A 22991-nucleotide genomic window follows, 5' to 3' on the forward strand; every position below is an offset into this window, starting at 1 on the left:
TATATTTTCTTCCTAGATGAGCCTAACTTGCAAACTGTACACTACTGACTGTATTTTCCCCGTGTCAACTCCCCCCCCCAAAAATTTAAATTGTGATTTCTGTTGCTCACTTTGATTTTTTTCTCATGTAACTATTTCTGGCAATGTCCTAAATTTGATTTCAATAAATCCAAAATGTACAAAGCCACATCCACTTAAATTATGTGGCGAAGTAAAATCAATGAGAAATTTACTGACACCTGTCTTTAAACAGACCTTGTAAATAAGAAGTATTTTCTAGCAGGTAAGAATGCCCCTGCCAGTATTAAGTCATTGACTCAAGCTCCTTGTTTGGATGGCAAGATGTCTCAGAGGCGACTCACAACCAGTGACTGCCAGGAGGCAGCAAGGAGTTTCCATAGTGCCCTTTGTCAGGCAAACAGACAAGAATCCAGCAAAGAATCCCTGGTGCCACATGGGGTACTAATTTTCTCATCCATATGGTCAATACAGCCATTTTCTCCTGAGCTCTGAGTCACCAATATGCCAATGCTGCGTCATTATGGTCACAGAGAAGGCGAAACAGGACAGCAGATACGGGTCTGAATCCTTTATGCGCTGACCCTCCTACCATGCCAATATAGAGAGCTGTGATTTACGGGGACTGGAAAAATCGTTTCTCTGATGTGAGATTGACAACTACTGTACACACAAACAACCTGTGCAAGTTGTGCTCAGATAGCTAGGTTTTCTTCTAGTTGAAGCTTTGCTTGATAAGACACATAGCATAGAACCTAGTCTCTGTAGCTATTAAATTGAGACTTACCAAACAATATTATTAAAGCAAGATAAGACTCCTGTGCTTTTTTACACTGTAACTTTCTCTCTCTCTCTCTCTCTCTCTCTCTCTCTCTCTCTCTTTCTTTCTTTCTTTCTTTCTCTTTTCTTACTTTCCTGTTTCTCTTTGAGACAGAGTTTTCCATTAAGTAGCTATGTCTAGACCTTGAACTTTAACAATCCTCCTTCCCCTAATTTCTGAACTACCATGTCCAGCCAGACCATAGTATTAATACACCTTTGTAGTTTGCATTTTAAAAGTAGTTTATTGGGCATTAAATTACCAACAAGGTGCAAATGTCATTTTTTTGAAAGAGAAAACTATCAAACTTTTGGATATTCAGTGAACACAATTGTAATTGACTGAAAAGTTGTGATAAGTAAAAGTTTGCAGGGCCATTAAAATATCTTTATAGTTCTTGAGACCCACTGCTTCTGTGAAGTTTCCATTCAGCTTGGAAAATACAAATTGATCCCACATGCACATGTATTTCCCAGGGCCCTCCCTTCCCCTTCTATACCTTTTACACATGTCTTTAAAAACCATCAGAGTTTCTCAGCTCAAAACACTAACTTCACTTCTTTTTTTTTTTTTTTTTTGCTTCTTTCTTTCTTTCTTTCTTTCTTTCTTTGCCATAAAAAGAAACAGAACAGAGTGGAGGTAACATTATCCATAACAAATGAACTGTGTTTCCTGCAAGACGTAGGTAGTTCCTGGATCTGACACACAAGACCTTGTAATGATGACGTTGAATGGACTGTTTATATTTCCCTGTGCCAGACTACCTGGAAGTACATATTCAAACCTAGTCAGGCTGGAGAATCTCTTAGGATTATTTCAGCTATATCAAGAAATAGCTGTCTAGAAACATGTGCATATGATCATAAATCCTTATCTGGGAGTAGGCGGTCACAGAACAAATATCGGGTTTGTGTCAGACCACTATTTAATTAGATGTAATTAGTATTTGTCTTCTTCCATTCAGAAGTAGGGATCTATGTCTTTTAGCGTCTGTGACAGTGTAAAACTTTCCAAAAAAGTAGCTGTCACAATAGATGAAAGGTTGAATAGGATTGGAAAGATACAGATGTGGGTTCTCCTGGTTGACACAGAGTAGTGTCACAATCAAGCGCCAGAGGTTATGAGAAGCCTATTGTCTTAATGTATGAGAGAAAGAATGAGCAGGAAACAAGAACAATAATGACAACAACAATGTAGAAAGTCCCAATGGATCAAAGACTCACAACCGCAAACTTCCAGGCACACTGCCTAGGCAGTGGCCTGATGACCTGGGAGCTACTCAATGCATAGCCCACTTGTTAGAGTGAAAACAGCTAACCCATGACTAGACATCTTTTTCACCTGCTGTTATGTCTCTGTGACACACACACATGCATACACACACACTCAATCATTTGTTGCTTTGATTTTTTTTAATGTGTCTCTTAGTTTTCGGTTTACTCTTCTATGCTGTGCTCCTCAAAATATCTCATCTTGGAAAGCCACAAAAAGACATGCCTATTATGGTCAATTATCATTTTCTAAAATGAGAGCCCCTATTTGGAGTGAATATGTTCAAAAAGGCACTTATTGGATGAAAATTCCGTTGCATGCATGTTAAGAGTATCATAATACAACCCATTAGTCTGTGTAATTAATATACATTAAGGGAAGCCTACTGCATGAGTGTGTCCCTGTACAAAGCATGCATGCTGTGATTAATACCTCTAAGGAAAGGTGCTGGTCTCCCATCACACACAGAGAAGTCAAACAGCATTAAAACAATCAGATTGTGGATCTAGAGGTACTTGCTGCTCAGTTGAACAAGGCTGGTGTTTAGAAGTCTTATCTTGCAAGAGTTCCCCCAGTATTATAAACAGTGTGTTCTTCCATTTAAAATTGGGTTTTAAAACATTCTTATTAAATTAAGGACACCTAGCGGATAATTTTTCACATTAAAATTTTAATAGGGTGAAGTGCTATCGGGTTTCATCTAGGAGAATATGGAGCCATCTTCCCATTCTCCCCAATTTCCTTTGTAACTCTCCCCCATGTTCATGATTTGCATGCAGCAGCCTCCTGGCAGACATTAAAGGGAACACAATCCCACTGCAGCTAATAAACTCGCTGTAACAAGTCCCTCAACTTTGTCTGGTCACAGGGCTCAGCAGGATTGCCATATGTGGGGCTCGATACAAGGTAAAAATAACATTATTTTGTGCTTTCAAAACTATACAACTCTATATTGTCTCTTTGGAAATGGAGTTTGCTTAATGTCTAGTGATTATCTCCTATCTGCCTTGCTGTAATATCAGTGTTTTGTTCTTTTTTTCTTCTTCTTCTTTGTTTCTAATCACTGGTGTTATCTGGAGTTTGGAAGAAGCGCTACAATTAAACAGACTTTGAACACACCAGGGAGAGACAGCAGGGCTCTTTTGGCTTCAGTTCACCTAGCCCATCATTCGAAAACATTTCTGGATTTATGTGGGTATCATCCACCAGTGTGGGCACAGCTGAGGTGACTGTGCTAATTAACTGTCCCGCTGAAGCAGCTGAGAAAGCTTGTCTAAACGCCATGGGAATATGCACGGTTAGAAAGAAATTCTATCCAGTGAGGTGAGGGTTTAAATATAGAATCCAGACAGGGAACACTTGTCCTTAACCATCAGGTGACAACACCATTGGTTATGAGGTGTTTGAGAGCCAGTGGTGTCAGAAAGGGAACCAAAATGATAAGAGGAAAAACTAACCCTCCGTAAAAGTTCAAGGGCCTCTACTAAACACAAAGTATTTGGGAATAGCCACCTTAACATCTGAAGAGCAAAAAAAGCAAGAGCCAGCAAAGGTCCATTGTCAGGAATGTGGGAGGAAAGACCCACATAAGGGATCAATAGCCAAAGGACTGCCCTTAGCATCCGTGAAATCTCATCTTGCAAGTTTGACAAGTAGTTGGGATTGTGAAAACTGGCCAGTGGAACTCAGTGTCCCAACAGGCTACAGTGAGAGAGCATGTGGGTGGGAAAGGGTTTGTTTTGATGGAGGAGGCAGAGAACCTATGAGGACCCGTAGGTGGTGTTAAGGGATAGCACATGAGGTTTAATGAAACTTTCTGTGGTTCGAGTACCCCAACCATCACCAGTTTTAAAAATAAATCAAGACTGAGCCAGGTGGCGGTGCACACATTTAAGCCCAGCACTTGGAAGGCATAGGCAGGCAGATCCCTACAAGTTTGAGGAGAACCGGGCCTACAAGGTCAGTTCCAGAACAGTCACAGCTACACAAAGAAACCCTGTCAAAAAAAAACCCACAAAAAACAAAAAACAAAACAAAAACAAAAAAACACCCAAAAATATAAGTAAATAAATAAGAAATAAGTAAATAGCTAAGATCCTTATTTGTATTCTACTTAAGACATGCTTTCCATTCAGATAGTCTTCAACTTTCTTGTGTGATGGGTTGTGTGTTAGGCTTTGCCAAGAACTGTAAAGACTACGATTTTAATGTTGTCTGGAAGCTAAGATATTAGCCTGGCAGAACACATGAGACTCCGGGGCAGAGACAAAGGCCTTTCTTTCTCTCAACCTAGCAAGCAGCATGAGCTTTTAGTTCGTATCCTGTGCTGTTTGCCTCTCAAGGCCCTTGAGTTAATGCAAAGTTGCTCAGGCAGACAATGAACACAGTTAGCCTCCCAGCTGAGGAAGCCTACGTATTCTTGAGAGGAGGTTTTATTCCTGAAGAAGCCATGGTCTCTGTTATATTGGCCAGGCAGCAAACCAGCCCTCTACTCATGGTGATTACCTTCCAAGGCTGTCTTTTGTGAAAATAGCCTGGGAAGATGTTCAGCACCTGTAGGCACAAGATGTACTGCATCTCAAGTGCTGTGATGGTTTCAGTGAGATGTTCAAATATTTGGTACTCAGTTGACTGCTCTGTTAGAGTAGATTTAAGAGGTACAGCTTTGCTGGAGAAAGCATGTCACTTGGGTGAGGATTTTGTAGTTTCAAAACCATGTACCCCTCCCTATGCACCCTCTCTCTCACTTCCTGCTGATGGTTCATGGTTCAACTTGAAAGCCCTTAGCATCCTGTCCCAGCTTGCTGCTTGCTGCTATGTTCTCCTACATGCCAGACACTTATCTTGCTGGAACCATCAGAGCACATAAACCCTTCCTTCTAAAGATCGACTTGCTCATGGTGGTTTATCACAGTAGTAGAAAAGCAACTAATACATGAGACCATAGAATTCTCTTCAACATGTTACTCATAAATATATACTGAAGAACTCCAGGAGGCAGTCAGGGGGCCTATGGTGTTTGTGTGAGTTCCACTGTGTCTAAGGTCGATCCTGGCACAGGAAAGCATATTGACTCAAAAGTCACTTGCAAGCATGGGGAACAACATTCATTTGGGGCTGGACTTATAAAATGACAGAGTTGGGTTGTAACCCAGACACAACAGAAATTGTCTTTACTTTGAGGCAAATAAAAATCTCACCAGTGTGCCTGTTCCCTTCTCTGCTTTCTTTGTTTATCTCCCCTTTCCTGAGATTTCTCAATGAAACAGCCCTTACCCACATAGGTAGGCCTTCGAGAAGGGTAGTCGTGTTGGCTCACAGATAGCTCAAAATGTCTACCAGCTCTGCAAATCAAATCTATTGGGATTGCAGCTGGAAAAATAACATCTTAAAGCTTCTGGCTCCCATCTAAATGATTTATGAAGTAAAACTGTGTCCAGAGTCTTTCAGCAAACAGGAAGTCCTAAAGAACCACTGTACTTGATTCATTTTTTAACAGTGATCTATTCCTGTTCCATGAGTGTCCCAGTGAATCAGAGGATGACCAAGAGTCAGGGGACTCAGCTCTAATGTTCTTCCCGTCAGCTATGGGAGCAAGAGCACACCAACAGGCCTACCCCCAGTCTCCATTTATTTAGCTGGAAAATGGGTACAAAAATACTACTACATTGTAGAATTGTCATGGGGATTCAATAAGAAAATATTTATAACTCCTTGAGCAGAACCCGTCTTTATGAATAACAGCTGCTATTATTAGGTTATCTTGTCATTCTTAGGAAACCATAAAGCATGATGTGAATGCCTGTCTCTTCTTAATTCACTGTCATCCCTGAGATCCATTGTTACTCTTGCCAGTAAATCAAGAGACAATTCCTCTCACCATCTCAGAAATTCATAGAGCTATGTGATGCTGCATTTAACTCCACTTCTTAGGTGAGAAACTCTGCCTTTGTTCGCCTGGGTAATCGAGATTTGAGAAAGGTGCCAGTGGGTCTTGGTGAGTTGCCAGAAAAACAGGTCCACAAATTTTACTCACATGGGAATAGCTCATACAAAAGTGCAGTGTGGAAGTCTTGTTAAAAAGCTAACAGAATTCCCATTATGCTCCCTGCCTTGTACGGCAGATATTATTAGGACGAGGCTTTAAATCAAAACTCTCATATGCGTTGGAGTTCTGAAAAGCTGAAGGTTATGCAGACTAGGCCCTGAGTGGATTAGCACTCAAGCCTGTAATGTCACTCTGTCTTTACCCTAATCTTTTGTATCAACAAAGCAGTTAAAACAACAACCCCCTAGAAGATAGAGAAACTGGACTCTGAAAAGGTATTAAGTTGTCCGGCTCGCTTCCTAGTCAGTTAATTATCTACCCTCTACAGCTGAGTCATTAACTCACCAGGCAGAGATTTACTGAGATTCTGCCATGAACAAATTACTATCCTGGCCCTTGGTGATCCAAAGTGATTAAGGTCAGGTGACCATGGCCGGGACGCTTGGTGTGTAAAAGGAGAGAGTGCACGCAGTTTTTATATTCCTCCAAACACAGTGTAGGTGATCTTAATACTGTAAAGTGAGTTCCTTTGTCTTGCTGCAGAAGGCAGCTCACCATCTTTAATATTTAGAGAATCAAAATAAAGGATAACATAGTCATGTTTCAGCCATGATGGCCAGAAACCGGATTCTTTGGGTAGTTCGTGGTGAGCATTTTACACAGCATCCAGGGTAACAGAAACACTAGATTTCACTTTTTTTTTTCACCTACTGATCTCCCCTGCTAGACTCTGAGAGATACAGAGGATTATATGTTAAGTAAACTACCATGTGGTGAAGGTTCTCTGGGAAGTAAGAGGGACGGGTAAGAGAAAGTAAGAGAAATTTGTTTCATTTGGTTTGTGAGTTTAAGAAAGAGATTGCCAGGTTGAAAAGCATAAAAACAAAGCTATACATTAATTGATTGAATGAATGAATAAATGAGTGATTGATCGATTGATTATGATGTTGGCCTTGAACCCAGGGCCTTGCCTATGCTAGGTAAAGTCCCTACCACAAAGCTCCATCTCGAACCATAATACGTTTGTTTAAGGCAGAGCGATCAAATATAATGAACAATAAGAAAGTGTGAACCTCTTACGTCAATTCTGGTTTATTTGTACACGGGGCGTGGGCTGGTTCCATTGCTCAGCTAGTAAGATAACTTGCTGCTAGTCTTGATTACTTGAGTTTTATTCCCAGGACCTCCATGGTGAAAGTGAAGAGCTAAATCATGCAGCTGGCATTCACATTTACACACACACACACATACACACACACACACACACACACACACAGAGGAATAAATATGTCTATGTCTTTTAAGAAGAAATAGAAGCAATGTCTTAAATGACATTTATGGATGAAACATCAAGGCTCTATATTACTAATCAAAGTGGGTTCCCCACTCTTTTCAGTTCCTCTTCCATAGAGCAATTCAGAAGCACATCATCTATGTTAAAGATAGGTAATAAAATACACCGAATAACTGGGGAATGGGAATGTAGAGCTTTTATCAGTATGGTAAGAAATTATGACCTTCAAATCAGTATTTACATGATACCCCAGAGCTTAGGCCTTATACATAATACTAGGTCAGGAGCTGAGTGAGTTCATCTATGAACCAGTCTTGGCTTGCCTCCTGTTTTCATAGACAATGTTCATTGTAACACAGCCACCCATGGTTCTCTTTACATGTCATGGATGCTACTGCACTGTGATGAACGACTCAGATAAATATGAAAGACACAATGTGGCCCACATGGCTAAAGCATTTACTGTCAAAAACTTCCTTTAAACCAGGGTTAGCCATAAACTCGCTGTGAACCTGAAGTTGTTGGCTTTGAGCTTGTTGTTCTCCTGCCTCTACTTTCAAAGTATGTCATCACACCCAACTTTACCTTAAGTGACATCTTAAAGGAAATATTTATTGACTCATGTTCTGGGTTTAAATGGTTAATAAATCTCAACACAGTGATATAAAGGAGAAGGAGAGATGATGACAAAGGAGATAAATAGGAAGAAGGATTTAAAGGGAGGGCAGAGAAGAACATTGGGGGAAACACACTAACACTAAGGGTGTTTAAAATATCCATGCATAAATATACTTTTTATCAACTTCATCTGTCATCTATCTATCTATCTATCTATCCATCTATCTTCATTTAATATATGCATCTCATATAAAAGAGTTACTCTACACAGTAAATAATGTCCCCTCTCAGAACCCATAGGGTACCAAATAACACATTCAATGAAGGCATGAATACCAACCCTGGAGTTGTTGGTCATAGGTGTATCAAAGACCCCTAAAAAATGCAGGGGCTTGCCATGTCATTCCCACCAGAATTTTATGGCAAGACTCTATTACTAAAGACACCACACATTCCCCTCTTCACCGGGCATTGAGAAATCAAATTGGCACTGACTAGGAAGCTTCCTCCCTGCTGGTTAACTTGCATAGTTCCTGAAGGAGCTATGCAGGCTATAGAAGGAAAGTGTGATCAATAGCTTTGCCTAGCTGTGAACTCTACGAGATACAATAATGGCTGACTTGGCAAGTCAGGAACATGGATGCAATAGTGGTACTGATGCTATCGGGGTAGCCAATGCTTTTATTCACTTATTTTCAATTGTACTTACATCCTGCTCCACAAGAAGAAACACATTCCTGGTACTGTAAATGCCATTAAGCATCCATTTTGAGTGAGCTCTTGGGCGGCAGGATTAAAGTACCTATTATTACTTTGCTAAATGGATATTGTATCCAACTGCCCTCTAAATTCACATCTCTATTTTCATAGACTAATGCTACTCTCTGTCCTAATCTGAGAGCTTTGCTGTACAGTGTATGGCAGTTAATTCAGAATATCAGAGCTAGCCAAATTATAAAGACTAAATGCCTATGTAGTGCTCAGCCATACTTGGGAAACCTGTGTCAAACCCCTTTGCCCCTAAAATTCAGGGACCATGAGAAAGAGGAGCTGAAAAGCTGTAAAAGCAGAGTTCATGGGGGGCCAGAATGTACTAGGGTCTTCTGCACATGTCAGGACCACTGCACTCACGAGCTGACAGTAGCTGTGGTTGGTAAACACCCGTACAACATCAAGCCAATCAACACTCCAGCATGGAGGTAGGAGGGGCTTATCAATCCTCCTCCCTAGCTAAAGAACTATCTTGATGACTTCTCAGGGAGGGAAAATCAATTATCTTCAAGAATGTAGTCCTAGTAGATTGATCTCCATGTTTCTGTGTAGAACAACACATCCATGAGTGTATAGGTAGCACAAATTATACTAGGTAGGTTATTAAAAGCAAAAACAAAAACGATGGAAAGGGATGAAGAGGAGTGGGGCAGACCCGAGAGAAGTTATGGGAAGGAGTTCAAAGCGAATATGGTCAAGATACGTTGTATGTATCTACTTATAAAATTTTCAAAAAGAGTTAATAAAAGTATTATCAAATAATTGTGTTTTCTCAGTGAATTATGATTAATAAAACTTTAAGCAAAGAAAGGACTTTAAATAAAGGAATAATGTGAAATCTGTTTATTGTCAGGGTAAGATCCACAGCACCTGGGAAATAAATGAATATTAGTTATAGTAATATGAACTGACTTTCTGCTATGTTTTGTACAAGTTCTTCAATGATCCTTGTGCCATATCATACATAGTTATATCTATGGTTATGAGGATTATTTTTCATTAAAAGAAAAAAAAAGTGAAAAACCCCACATAGCTCTAAACTGGCATCTCCCCTATTGTAATGTGATCACCAGAAGGGAAAATTCTATCCTGCTCATCATGACATTTCTAGAACTAAGTACACTGTCTGGCATATGATAAGAAACTTAGCAAAACAGACATTTGCAGAATAAATGGGAAAAGGAACTAATGACCAAAGGAACAAATGCAAATGTGTAGGACAAGCATTTAAGGGCAAGAGGCAACCTCTCAAAGCCATCCTGGGAGGCTGTCAAAGCCATCCTACATCATCGGCCAGCTGAACTCTGGTACCCCGCCAGGGCTCCAGGCTATATAACTTATGATATCTGGAGTGCTGGAATCCAGAGGTACCAACCTAGAGATGCTCTCTTAGCCCAAGGCAGTCTGACACTTCTGTATTCTACCCGAAGAAAGTATTGCTTCACTTGTCTACCAATTAGTTCCTGCCTTTAGCATGACCTATTTTCTTCCAATTACTCACACCTGCTTAATCTCGGCTCTTTGACTCCCACCAGTTTGGGGAGGGCTTCCTGTAGCTGCAGGACCTCACTCCTCTCTGCGGGTCCCCTCTCCATCTTCCTTCTGATGGGCAGGCTTGATTGTTGTCAAACACTGCTGCCTTCCAGACTCTATCTAGTTCTCCAACTGATCCTTCAGCTGCAGCAGCCCTTAAAGGCTGACAGGATGAATTGCTTACTTCCCAGGCTCTAATGTTTATCTCCCTTTAGATCTCACCATCTGCTGTGATTTGGCAACTCAGGTAAATGCGTTCTTCCCCCCACACACACACATACTTCTTTCTTTCAGCCTCCTGCAGGAATTACCATGTCTCTGTCCTCCTCCCTCTCTTCAGACATCAGCCCCTTGGCGATGTTTACACTGAGATTGATGGATGTGCCTGGTGCTTTTTTTTTTTTTTTTTCTTCCATGCTGTCTATCATTTTTGGCAGTTCACTGATCCAATCTGTCCACCAAGGCCTGTGGATAGAGACCCAAAGAAATCTGTAAGATCACAGTCAGCTGTGTCCCTCCTCAAGCCCCTTACTATCTGTCATTTCACAATGGTATCTCATTAGTGTCTGAGGTGAGACTAGAGACCCAGTGGGAGTGGTCAGACCTTTTTGATTTATTCTGAAATTGACACAGAACTTGAAACTGTGATTAAAGTATCAGAATCCTGGTTTCTTTCCAAATTTGGAAAAAGCAGCTCATAGGATCTCGTGCCTCCCTTTGGCAAAGTTCGCTGGAATACCTTCTCACTACAGTTCTCTTGAGGTTATTCACCCTTTCTGTTTCTAACTCTTTGCGTTCTTCTGTCCCTGAGATCAGCATAAAGCATTTATGGTTATTCTTGAGCATGACCTTGAGAGCAGCTGAATGTTTCAAACTAATAGGAAATGACCCTAATCGGATACAATAAGCATTGGTTTACTTTACTGGAAGAGCTTAGCGGGCCATGTTCTGTGATGACCATTCATCCTTGACTGGAGAGCAGTAGTCACCAGATACAGAAGAATAGGGCAGTATTTCAATAAACTTTTATGAAAAGCAAGCAGGGAGACAGATTTGGCCCATGTTTCACAGTCCCTTCCTCTGTGTTTTGAAATACCTCCATCTGATTTTGAAATACCTAACACTATATCCATTCATGAATGAATTCTCAAACCATACTTAAATCATCACATCAACTTGTAAAAGCTACCTCCTTTCCATTAAATGCATTTGTATTTATGAAGAAGAAAATTAAGGTGTCATCTTATTAGCTATAATTAAACTACCTTAAAGGGGCGTCAGCATGTTTTGTAAACCTGAAACTTATGTACAACTTTTATGAAATTCAATGAAATACTATGTATCCCTTACTAGATCTTTCAGACATTGTTTATACAGTGAATAACAGACTCTAATGAGACCAGGGCCTGCTTTAGTCCCTGGTTCTGACACAGGTCCTTAGGGGAGTTCATTATCTGTTTCAAGCCACCATGGAGTCATTTAGCATACTGTAACAGAAGACAGTGTCACTTAGGACTCTCCTGGCAACCATGTCCCCAGAGAATATCATGGCACTGGAGACAAGAATATCTGTTTAGTGTTCTTGATTTACTGCAGAGACCAACAGAGTAAAAGTACAGACCAGATACTGTCTCTGTCTCCTATAGACAGATACTTCCTGATGAACTACTTTGTGACGCTTAAGACAGATATATTTATTTCTCAGAAAATGTCATTTTGCAGGACCAGGGAGATGACTCAGTGGGTGAGGGCACACACTACCCACCCTGTCTTCTGAGTTTGAGTCCCAGAACCTACATGCTGGAAGAAAACAAATGAGCCTGTGGAATTTCTCCTCTGATCACACACATATACATTGACACACAAACATACACAGAGACATATGTACAGAGGAGGGGGCGGTAAATAAATAAAGTTTTACAAATTAAAAATTGTGCCTAATTTTACAGATCATATTTGAAGAGGTTAAGTAGCTGGTCTAGGTTGTAGAACCAAAATGCCTCTGTGTGTAAACAATACATAATGGTCCCCTCCCCTTCCTCATCTCTTTTCATGTACTCACTAAAATGGAAGAAATTTTGCTTCGTACTTGATGTAACATTGATAATCAATGAATACTTCTTAAATCTCTTCAATTCAACATTTCCCCTCTTTCCAGGTCTTGTGTCTGCTCTGGCTTCATTTCTGTTGCTGGAATAAAGTATTCTGACCAAAAGAGATGTAGAAGCAGAAAGGCTTTACTTGGCTCACAATGTCAAGTTACAATCCATTGTTTCGGAGAAGTCAAGGCAGGAACTCAGAGCATCACTTGCAGTCAGAGCAGAGGGGTAAACAGGTTCTTTGCTGCTTGTTTGCTATGGCTTATGCTCTGCTAGGTTTCTTCATGCTTACACAGCTCAGGATGCTCTAGCTTAGGGAATGGTGCAGCCTACAATGGGCTAGGCCTTCCTACCTCAATTAACAACCAAGACACTCACCCATAGGCATGGCGACAGGTCAAGCAGATCTAGATAACCCCTCATTAAGAATCTCTTCCCAGGGTGTGTCAAGTTGAGGGTTAAAAGTAAAGGCATCATTGTTCGCTCAAATATGGGAACGAAAAGCCACAGAACCATTTATTTTGTATTTCTCATCCTTTGGCATCACACACACATTCAATGTAATGGTTAATTATATATATTTACTTGAATGGGCCACAGCATCTAGATTCTTATGATAGGGTTGTGGACATTGATACCCAAATTGGTAGACTTTAAGTAAAGCAGATGTGCTCCCTGACAGTCTGTCTCTTTCACCAGTTAGCAAAAGCAGACTTCCCCCAGGGCAAGAATAAATTCTGCCACCAGCCAATCTTGATAGTTAAATGAGGACATAGACTGTTCCCTGGGACACATCTCCAGCCTTCCTTCCTGGCCTGCAGATTTTGATTTTTCCAAGATTCATAAATGAATGAGCCATTTTCTTAGAATGAACACACACATGCACACACAAGCTCATACACACACCACACATATATGCAAGCGCTCTTTCTCTCTGTGTGTGTGCATGTGTCTGTCTGTCTGTATCTCTCTCTCTCTCTCTCTCTCTCTCTCTCTCTCTCTCTCTCACACACACACACACACACACACACACACACCACACATATATGCAAGCGCTCTTTCTCTCTGTGTGTGTGCATGTGTCTGTCTGTCTGTATCTCTCTCTCTCTCTCTCTCTCTCTCTCTCTCTCTCTCTCTCTCACACACACACACACACACACACACACACACACAAGCTTATATACCTTACTGAGTCTTTTCCTCTGGAGAACCCTGACTAATATAGTTGTTAGGTCTATAAATTTTTTTTTCTCTGAAATGTTTTTTATCTTTCTCAATGCCCTAAATTGGCTCAGGTCCCAATCTTTTGCAGAGGCCATATAATTAGTCTCTCTGCTTTATGTTTCTCTAATTTCCAATCTGGAATTAGGTCAGTGGCTCCCAAAAGATCACACAATCAAATTTAGACTCCTTGACATGACATTCAAGACCCTTCATTATATGAGGCTGGATTTCCTGCCCTGGCTTCTTTCTCCCACTTTTCTCTTTCCACTTCACTGCATTAGCATCCTGTGCCTACGTCCATCTCAGCCCCGAGTCTTGCTCTTCGATTGAGAATGACCCACATCAGATGGCAAAATTCCAGTTAAAGATACAATCAAGATTTTTTTTACTTCAGCTTTCTAGTTGGCATTTGTCTGCTTCCATTGGTGACTTTGTGCCATCATCTAAAATCAGAAAATGAGTTCATTTCTCCCCAAGAATTATTTTCTGATCTCCATTGAGTTTTAAATCCCTGTAAGCCAATAGATTCCACGGACACAATGAAAGACCAGCCATCCACAGTCAACATATCTCAAGCCCCTGTGCTTATAATCACCCTATTAAGAAAAGAAATACTTTAAAAAGACACCCATCACTTCAGCTATGAGACTGTTGAAATATTGAACCCCCAATAATTGACATTATCTCAGGAGCCCCATTATGGAAGAGGGGGAAAGCTGAAGCTCTCAATTCAGCCAGAGGAGGAACTTGTTTCCTTGAAGAAGACTTCATGTAGGTCTGACAGCTTACTCAACCACTCTAAAGAGAAATTATGATCTAAGACATGATGAACAGAGAGAGAGAGAGAGAGAGAGAGAGAGAGAGAAATCTCCTCTTAAACTGAAATCTCATGTCAGGGTCCCAAAGACACTTGGGAGCCACAGGTCCACTAGACCTCTTTGTTTCTCTTCCCAAGTCTCCCCTATAGTCACGTTAGATAATCTCCATTTTCTACCTTTTACTACTACTTATCTCTTTAATTAACATGTTTGGGTGAATAGTAACCGTATATTGCTGGAGATGCCACATCCCCAACTCAAGTAACATTCTGTCTGCATTTTCCTTCTCTGACAATATTTTACTGATGTATTCTAGTTATATCTTTACTGCATAGCTGCATCTTCATCTAAGAAATAATATTAGACAGAGGTTCATAAAATTTCCAGGATCATTTGAAAATCCTTTTGTTTCATGCTGTATTGAACCTGGTTTCTTACTAGCTGTCATGTGTGGTTTTTTTGTTTGTTGAAATATAAGATTATAGTTCCCTTAAAATTCCCATTGGTGAATTGTTAGGCGTTATAGGATATGTTATCAAAAGGTCATTGAAACACAGGTTCCACAAGCTTCCAAAGTTAACAGATAGAATGAATAATTTTACATCTGGAAAAGAGCCCAGTCAAGAATTAGGTACAATATTACAATTTTTTATTCATTCAGCAAAGAGAATGGCTTCTCTCCACCCTGCTGCATCTGGAAATATATATGTAAATAAAATACTTGGTATCTTTGAGGAGATTTAAAAAGAAGACAGACAGGTTACCCAAGTGTGAACTGTAAGCAATATTTGCAGTACTAGAAGAATGTCTAGGTTCAACTTTAGGAAGCACAGGCACTAGCAAAAGAGACAAATAAGTGATTGTGGAGTTTAGTCCACGGCTTCATTTGGGAGAAACCCTGGCTTGCTTTAGGCAAGTGATCCCAGCACCATCAGCATCACAGGAAAACTAATTGAAAAGTAGTCCTGACTCTGATTCTCACATCCAAAAGAAGACAGTCTTTGTTTCTTCATCCAGTGAGAAATGGACATACTGTCCTACACAATAAAGTGCTACATTGAGAAAGATGAAAATAACGAGGACTATACAAAAAAATCCAAGTAACTTGCATGAAAAGTCAGACATGGTAACATATGTCTGTAATCTAGTGCTTGGTAGCCTAGGGCTGGATAGGTAAGCAAGAGAGTTAATGGCCAGCCTGGACTACTTAGCAAGCTTGCTTTGAAAAAGCAAGACAAAATTCTATACACAACCTAATCCAATTTTGTTCAGTGTGTGTGTGTGTGTGTGTGTGTGTGTGTGTGTGTGTGTGTGTGTGCAGTGTAGGATCTGTGAAATATGTTTATGAAGGGTAGGGTTGTTTAAATATATTTGGGGTGTTTTGTGCTTGGGAGTATAGAGTATGTCTGATATGGGTATGGGCTCTGTGTGTGTGTGTGTGTCTGTTAGAGAGCATCATACATGCCGTGGTACCTGAGTGGAGGTCAGAGGACAACTTTCAGAAATCAGCTCTCTCCTTTTACTGTATTGGTTTCTGGGATCTATCCGAGGTCATCAGTCTTGGCAGCAAACATCTTTAACCACTGAGCCATCTTGCAAGCACTTTACTTTACTTTCTATGATTATGAAGAAAAACATTAGTATAATCCCATTGAAGAATTATGATTACTAGATTTGTGGTTTGGAAAATTCTATTAGTTTAAGAGATAAATTCCAAATATGCAAAGGTGGAAATAACAGGTGTTTATTGCAAGAATCCAAGCCAGGAATGCTTGGGGCTTGGTAAATAGTCAGTGGTCACAGGAAAGGGAAGAAGGAAGAGATTTGAAAGACTTCTGAGAGATAAAGTCGCCAATATTACTTTTGACTGAATAGATATTAGAGAGGAGGAAGAGACTCACACCCTTAATTCACTGTTGTGTTTCCTCACAAACTGGCTGTTCTCATCAAATTTTAATAAATTAGAGTGCAAGCTTTGCAACTTGGTCATAAGGTAAGAGAGGGGACACTTGTGTGAGACACAAGGTTAGTTGAGTGGCTTGAAAACTGTCATCTGTAGCAGAAATCAAATAGAATATATGAATGCTATAACAAGTGTTTGAGAAAGTTGTTATGTTTAAACTGATTTAAGTGTACAGCACATGCATGCATGAATATATTATGTTAGTCCATTCATAAAAAAATACACTTTTTGTATCATTTAAGTTACCTTAAAGGAGAATGTACAGGAGTCTCTATTGTTTTGTTTAATCTTGATTTCTTCTTCTTTTTTTGATCATTCTTTTTTTATTGGATATTTTATTTACATTTCAGATGTTATCCCCTTTCCCCATTCCCCCCACCCAGAAAGCCCCTATCCCATCTCCACTCCTGAAGTACTTAATTAAAAAGTAAAAAGTACTTAATTTAAAAAATGATTTTGACTCACATTCAAAATTCTACAAAAGGGTCTGGGTTTTTACACTATCAGGAGTCGGTAAATGGATCTGTTAGGGAAAATATTACAATAAATCACAATTTGCCCCTCAAACTTGCTATCAATTTCATTCATCTGTAAACTGGGCAACAGGAAGATTATTGGGATCATTTCTTGGTACTTTAAATTTTTTTTGTGTGTGTGTCATCTTGAAGAGCCTTGAACAGGGATTCTAGGTAGTTTACTAAAATACCCAGCTACCATCATTATGGGAGACTATTTCTTAGCATCAATGGAATACAGTTATCTCTGGTTCAGAAGAAACTTTTCTTCTGCTCATGTTTCCATTCTCCTAATGTGCTCAGTTCAACAGACGAGATAGAGATCTCGGAGGGAGTTTGTCATCCCAGTCACCTTAAATAAGTCCTTAGGGGAGCCTCATTGGCAGGTTGATCAAAGCACCTGTGTCCTTGTCTAATTCCAGGATCTAATTTCCTTTCTTCTTTCACCTTCAGTGGTGATCCGCTGGGAGAAGGGAACAAACTCATAGTCCCTAAAAGCTGTATCCTTGCTCTCACAATTTTAAGGGACGCTAAAAATTCCATGTCCCCTTCAGAGAAGCTCCGACCTGAGTTCTGCTTGCATTTTAAATTTGATGGCTATCCTGTGGCCATCTAAAAAGGGAGGTCTATGTTGTGTCTGCTACCGGGTCGCTCATTTTTTCAGATAACTAGGTAGAATTAGCATTAGCCTCATTGGCTGCTCTCTGCATAGCCTTGGGCAAGTCACCTAGCCTCAGTTTTAACGAGAAACAAATTACTGCTGAGCTAACATTACTGAGTGGAGCCAAAGCCTTCCCAGGACTCTGTGTGGTGCCCACTGCTCGTCGACCAGTCATTTTTCTCATCCTTAGTTTTGATAGTGGAGACATTGTGTTCTGATCAGAAACTTGCAGCCTGAATTTAAAATGCATTCCAAAGGGTTTAAAGAATGAAGTTAACCTGCATATTTCACCATCACTTTGATTTACTGGCTCTACCACAGGAATCTCCATTTGCTTAAATATTGCACTCAGTGTCATCATGTGCATTGTTTATGTTTGCTGTGATTCAACCGATTTCAAGGGTATGCTTTAAAAATGTGTACACCATAAATAGAATGGGAAATTTATAAACGGATATGCATTGGAAACACTGATGCCTGCCTGGTGCTTGGTACTGAATATATTTCCTTGTCTCCGGATAGAGTCTTTGAGTATTCTCTCATGAAATGTGGAACCTGTCTGTTATCATAGTCTGGGAAGAAAAGCTTTGGGATTGTTTTCTCTTTACTATGGGCTGAAGAATATTGTAATGATTCTGCTAAGGTTGGGATCTGAAGGGTTCTGCTTGTAAACACAACGGGTCCAACTTATATGAAACCCTGTTCATATTCTGTAGGTTTCTCCAAGCCACTATTATGAGCAATGGTCTGAGCAACTAGGGGTCTGTGAACATGGGTCACGGAAGGATGTCTCTATCTCAGAGTCAAATATAAAGCTTTTGTTCCTTACTGTTTTCTTCTAAAATGTGCCTCCCTAAACTTTGATGATGATGATGATGATATTTCCCTGAGCTAGACCTGTGGATCATGTCTGTGGCGTCTGTGAGGGAATCAAATTGTTATACTGCTAGAGAGATGACTACATGAACAATTCTCTCCCTCCTGTTTCCAGTTAACCTTGTTCCCTGTCTGCAGCTGCAGACACCTATTTTCAGCAATTCCTCCTGGAAGGTGCGTTTTTCTACTGAAGGAGAAACTCTTTTAATATGGCGGCTTAAAATGAAGCCACAAATATATACCCCTATGGAACAGTAAATTGTAAATTGCCCCCTCTTAAATTTCAAGTATGAATATCATTAAATCAAAGGCCTGAAAAATGTGTGTATTAAGAGTCTTTTTTTTTTCTCTTATAGGACATATTCTCTTGTCTTATTTATTCTCTTGAATTTCAGGCTTCAGATATGATTTTATGGGGGAAATTCTTAAATGAAACTTTGTTACCAACTTGAAGATAGACTTGTTTTTCTGCTTTCATATGATCCATTTAAACTTACCATCCCAGTGAAGTATGGACTCATTTTTTAGAAGAAAATATATTCCATAGACCATAATTCCCCTAGACCTTTATTTATTTGATTTCTGCTCTCTGGGACCACGGCCCTATGACATGCAATTCTCAGTTCTGTTTGCCTCCCAGGAAATGGCATTCATAAAAATAATTTCACAGCTGACTTCAATGCCAAACCAACAATAAAATATTCCAGCACATTCTCACGAGGAAGCCAACCACGGACAGCCACTGCTCCCTCCTTTTTACATTGAAAAGACACCTCTCAGTAAAAGCCATCAAAACCCTCTCCAGAACACACTACACAGTGATCCTCTAATATGTGTGTCCTTGGTTGTCAGCTAACTGGAGCTTCACCAATTCCAGCTACTAAAAATTCGAGGACATTATCAACATTCATATCTTAGCAATTCTTTTCCTATTAATGAAGTACTTTTAAAGAAGGAATTTATATCAACCAAGTACAGAAGAAGCTTCAAGCACTGAGAGTTCAGCATCGTCTTTTCTAAATTCAGTCACAGTCACACAACTTTTTTCCTCCCGTTGACCCTAGAGGACAACACCTTCTGCTCAGTTCTTACCTGGCCTTTGTGGACATTCTGCACCCTAAACCTCTTTCTATCACAAGCCTATCTTGAGTTCCTCCTAGATTTGAGTGTGCTTTATTTAATAATCTGCCCAGTGCCATTATGTTGTACATTTATTAACACAAGATGGGAAAGCTGATCTGAAAAGAGAGGCTCCATGACAACCTAAGTAGGCATCTGCAGACAGATCTTCTTTCTGCACACCCCTGTGCTTTCTGATGTAAATTACAAACAAACAGCCCCCACACTAGGGCGGGGAGGCTCTGCCTGTGTCCCCACAACACTGAGCACCTTCTGATCTTGATTTAGGTATTTCAAGACAGGCAAATGGCTGGATATTTAAGCACACATACAGCCAAATGTTTGCACACATAGTCTGAGCTGACTAGATAACTTTCAGAAAAATCCATAGATTATTCAACTTCTTATTTATTGTCTGTATCAACACACATACACAGGACACACACACAGAACACACACACTTAACATTTTTGTCATGATGGAAGGAAAGCTAACCTGACAAATTCAGAGGAATGGGGGCTCTATCACATTTTATAACTTGAGCTACATGAAGTAGTTGGGGCTCAAGAGGAAAAGAATGGTGCACTCTGTGTTGTTGATCCATACTTATACAAATATTTGATGTTAAGTTTGGTCATAGAACAAAGTGATCTAGGCAGTGGTGTTCCTGTTTAGATAATGAATAGATCTGAGTAATAATCTTTATGGACCATTACAACCCAATATTATGCTTGAAATAATTTTTCTTAAAAATAACTTATCATCATTTTTCTTAGTATTTCTTTTTTATTCTTCTAAAGCTAATCAGGTTTCCTTCTCTGGCCACTCTCCTATAACTCAGATCTTAATTACTAATATTTCAAATCTGGACTATATTGCAGAAGTTTGATTTTTATCTATTTTTGCATAGAATCTGGTAATTGAGCTTTAGGATATTTCATCTTTCTAAATATATTTGCAAAAGAATGAGCCAATTTAATGTACCTCCATTGAGCCATTTAATAACACTCATTGGGGGCCCTGGCAGTCACCTGCTGTTAAGCCTTAAAATCTGGCTCCTATTCCCTCAATCCACCTTGTTAAAAAGAGAGAATGGATTCCAAGGTGTCCTGTGACCTCTACATACGCCATGACATACACACACACATGCACACACACACACACACACACACACACACTAAATAAATGTTTAAAAAAAAAGGAGGAGCAGTCATTGGCTCCCACTTTCTTTTATTTCTATTTTTCTCCTAAAATATTTGAGTCTGAGTTGAAGAGCATCGTAATGCTTCTCTTCAGAGTGTCTCAGCATCATTGAAGACTTTTCCAGTGTAACTGTGGCACTTGGAGATGTCCTCTAATATACAGACCACACTTAAATTTGCTTTTATTTCCCAAATATCTTTTCAGTTGTCCTGTTTTTCAGTAGGATACAATCAAGGTTTGCCATCTTTATTTGTTCGCTACATCTTTCTTGTATAGAACAGAGGTCTTCACCTATGGACCATAGGCCAGTGATATGTTGTTGTTTTTTGTTTTTTTGTTTTTTTGTTTTTTTTTTTTATTTCTCAAACTGAGAAGAGTTTTCAAATTCTTAAAGAGTTGTGAAACCAAACAAAAAAACAAAAACAAACAAACAGACAAAAAAACAGGAAAACACCCACTAAAGATATTATACAACAAAAAACTTCCCTCTACCTCCAGATTATGAAATATTTGCTGACATCTGCTCTAAAGTGCCACTCTCAACTCCATTCATTTTTTGAGAAAATGCAGTTCATGTATTCTTCACCATTAGACTCCAGTTAAAATAACAATGTATTCTATTAATATAAAAGAATTTCTATCAAATATGTATCTTCTAAAGTTTCCTTTCTTTAATAAGTACAACATTTTATGTTGTATAAAAATAATAAGATAATAAATACTTAATACTATTACATTATACAAACTCCACAAATGAAATTTGTACATTTTCCATTTCATCATGTGCTATTAGAGTACTTCACTGCCTGGCTAATAATCTCAACACATGAACATACAATTATCGCCACTGCAATCATTTCTGTAGGTTTACCACCAGCCTACAGTAATGCTCATGCTGAAGACTTTTGTAAAGTGAATATAAAATGCAAACAAAATACCCAGGAAATAGAAAAAAGCCATAACAGCATTGACCATAAATTTTGAAAAATATAATGCTTAATTAGATGTTTGACTAGAGGATAGCACACAAAAAATAACCATTTTTTCCCCACACACATTTCTTTAATTTGTGGTATCAAACTCATTATTCACAACATTTTATTTTAAATCTGTCATAATCTGTATTTCTGTGGATATTTGAGTAGGCATGCTAAAGAATAGTTAGTCCTGAGAGTTAAGACCATGTTTAATACAGTTGTGTGTGCGCGCATGTACATGTGCATGTGCGTGCGTATGTGGATAAAGACAGTAAATTGCCAGTGCAATAAAACATGGGAATCAAATTTTTAAAAAACTGTCAATACAAATTAGATACATATAGGTAGTAAGTCAACTGTCTTAGTTTGGGCTTTATTGATCTGAACAGACACCATGACCAAGGCAAGTCTTATAAGGACAGCATTTAATTGGGGCTGGTTTGCAGGTTCAAAGGTTCAGTCCATTATCCTCAATGCAGAAGCATCGCAGCATCCTGATAGACCTAGTGCAGGAGGCACTGATAGTTATACATCTTCATCTGAAGGCAAACAAGAGGAAAACTGGCTTCCAGGCAGCTAGGATGATGGTCTTAAAGCCCACACCCACAGTGACACACTTACTCCAATAAAGCCACACTTCCCACTACTGTCATTCCCTGGATCAAACCATCACATGAATATTTATACAAATAATAATATACAAACCATCACATGAACATTTTGAAAACAATAGTAAATTCAAATTTATTGGAAAATTTTCAATTTTATGTTTTCTTATAATATTTAGGCAAAGTGTCCTTAAAAAAAAAAAAAACAAGAAAAGGTAAAAATGATGCCCTATAGGTAGTACAAGCTATTGTACAAGCAGATTGTTGTTTTACATTATGTGAACATGGTTTGAGCACCCAGTACCTGCTCCTGGTTCTCCTAAGAATGGGAGGTATGAATCTAATAATGTAACATACTCCAGCCCTGAGAAGTTCAGAAGGTGTGGTTAAAGGCATGGTTTCCGCAAATGATGCTCCTATGTCTTCCCTCTATACACAAGATATGAGTTACAGGCCAGTAGTATCACAGAAAGAAAATCTAGTCCTGAATTCGGAAAGACACACTATTGTCATTGGTGATGTCACTGGGAGTTGAGCAGGAGGTGTTGCCATCA

The sequence above is a fragment of the Arvicanthis niloticus genome, chromosome 14 (assembly GCF_011762505.2).
Source record: "Arvicanthis niloticus isolate mArvNil1 chromosome 14, mArvNil1.pat.X, whole genome shotgun sequence".
Lineage (NCBI taxonomy): Eukaryota > Metazoa > Chordata > Mammalia > Rodentia > Muridae > Arvicanthis > Arvicanthis niloticus.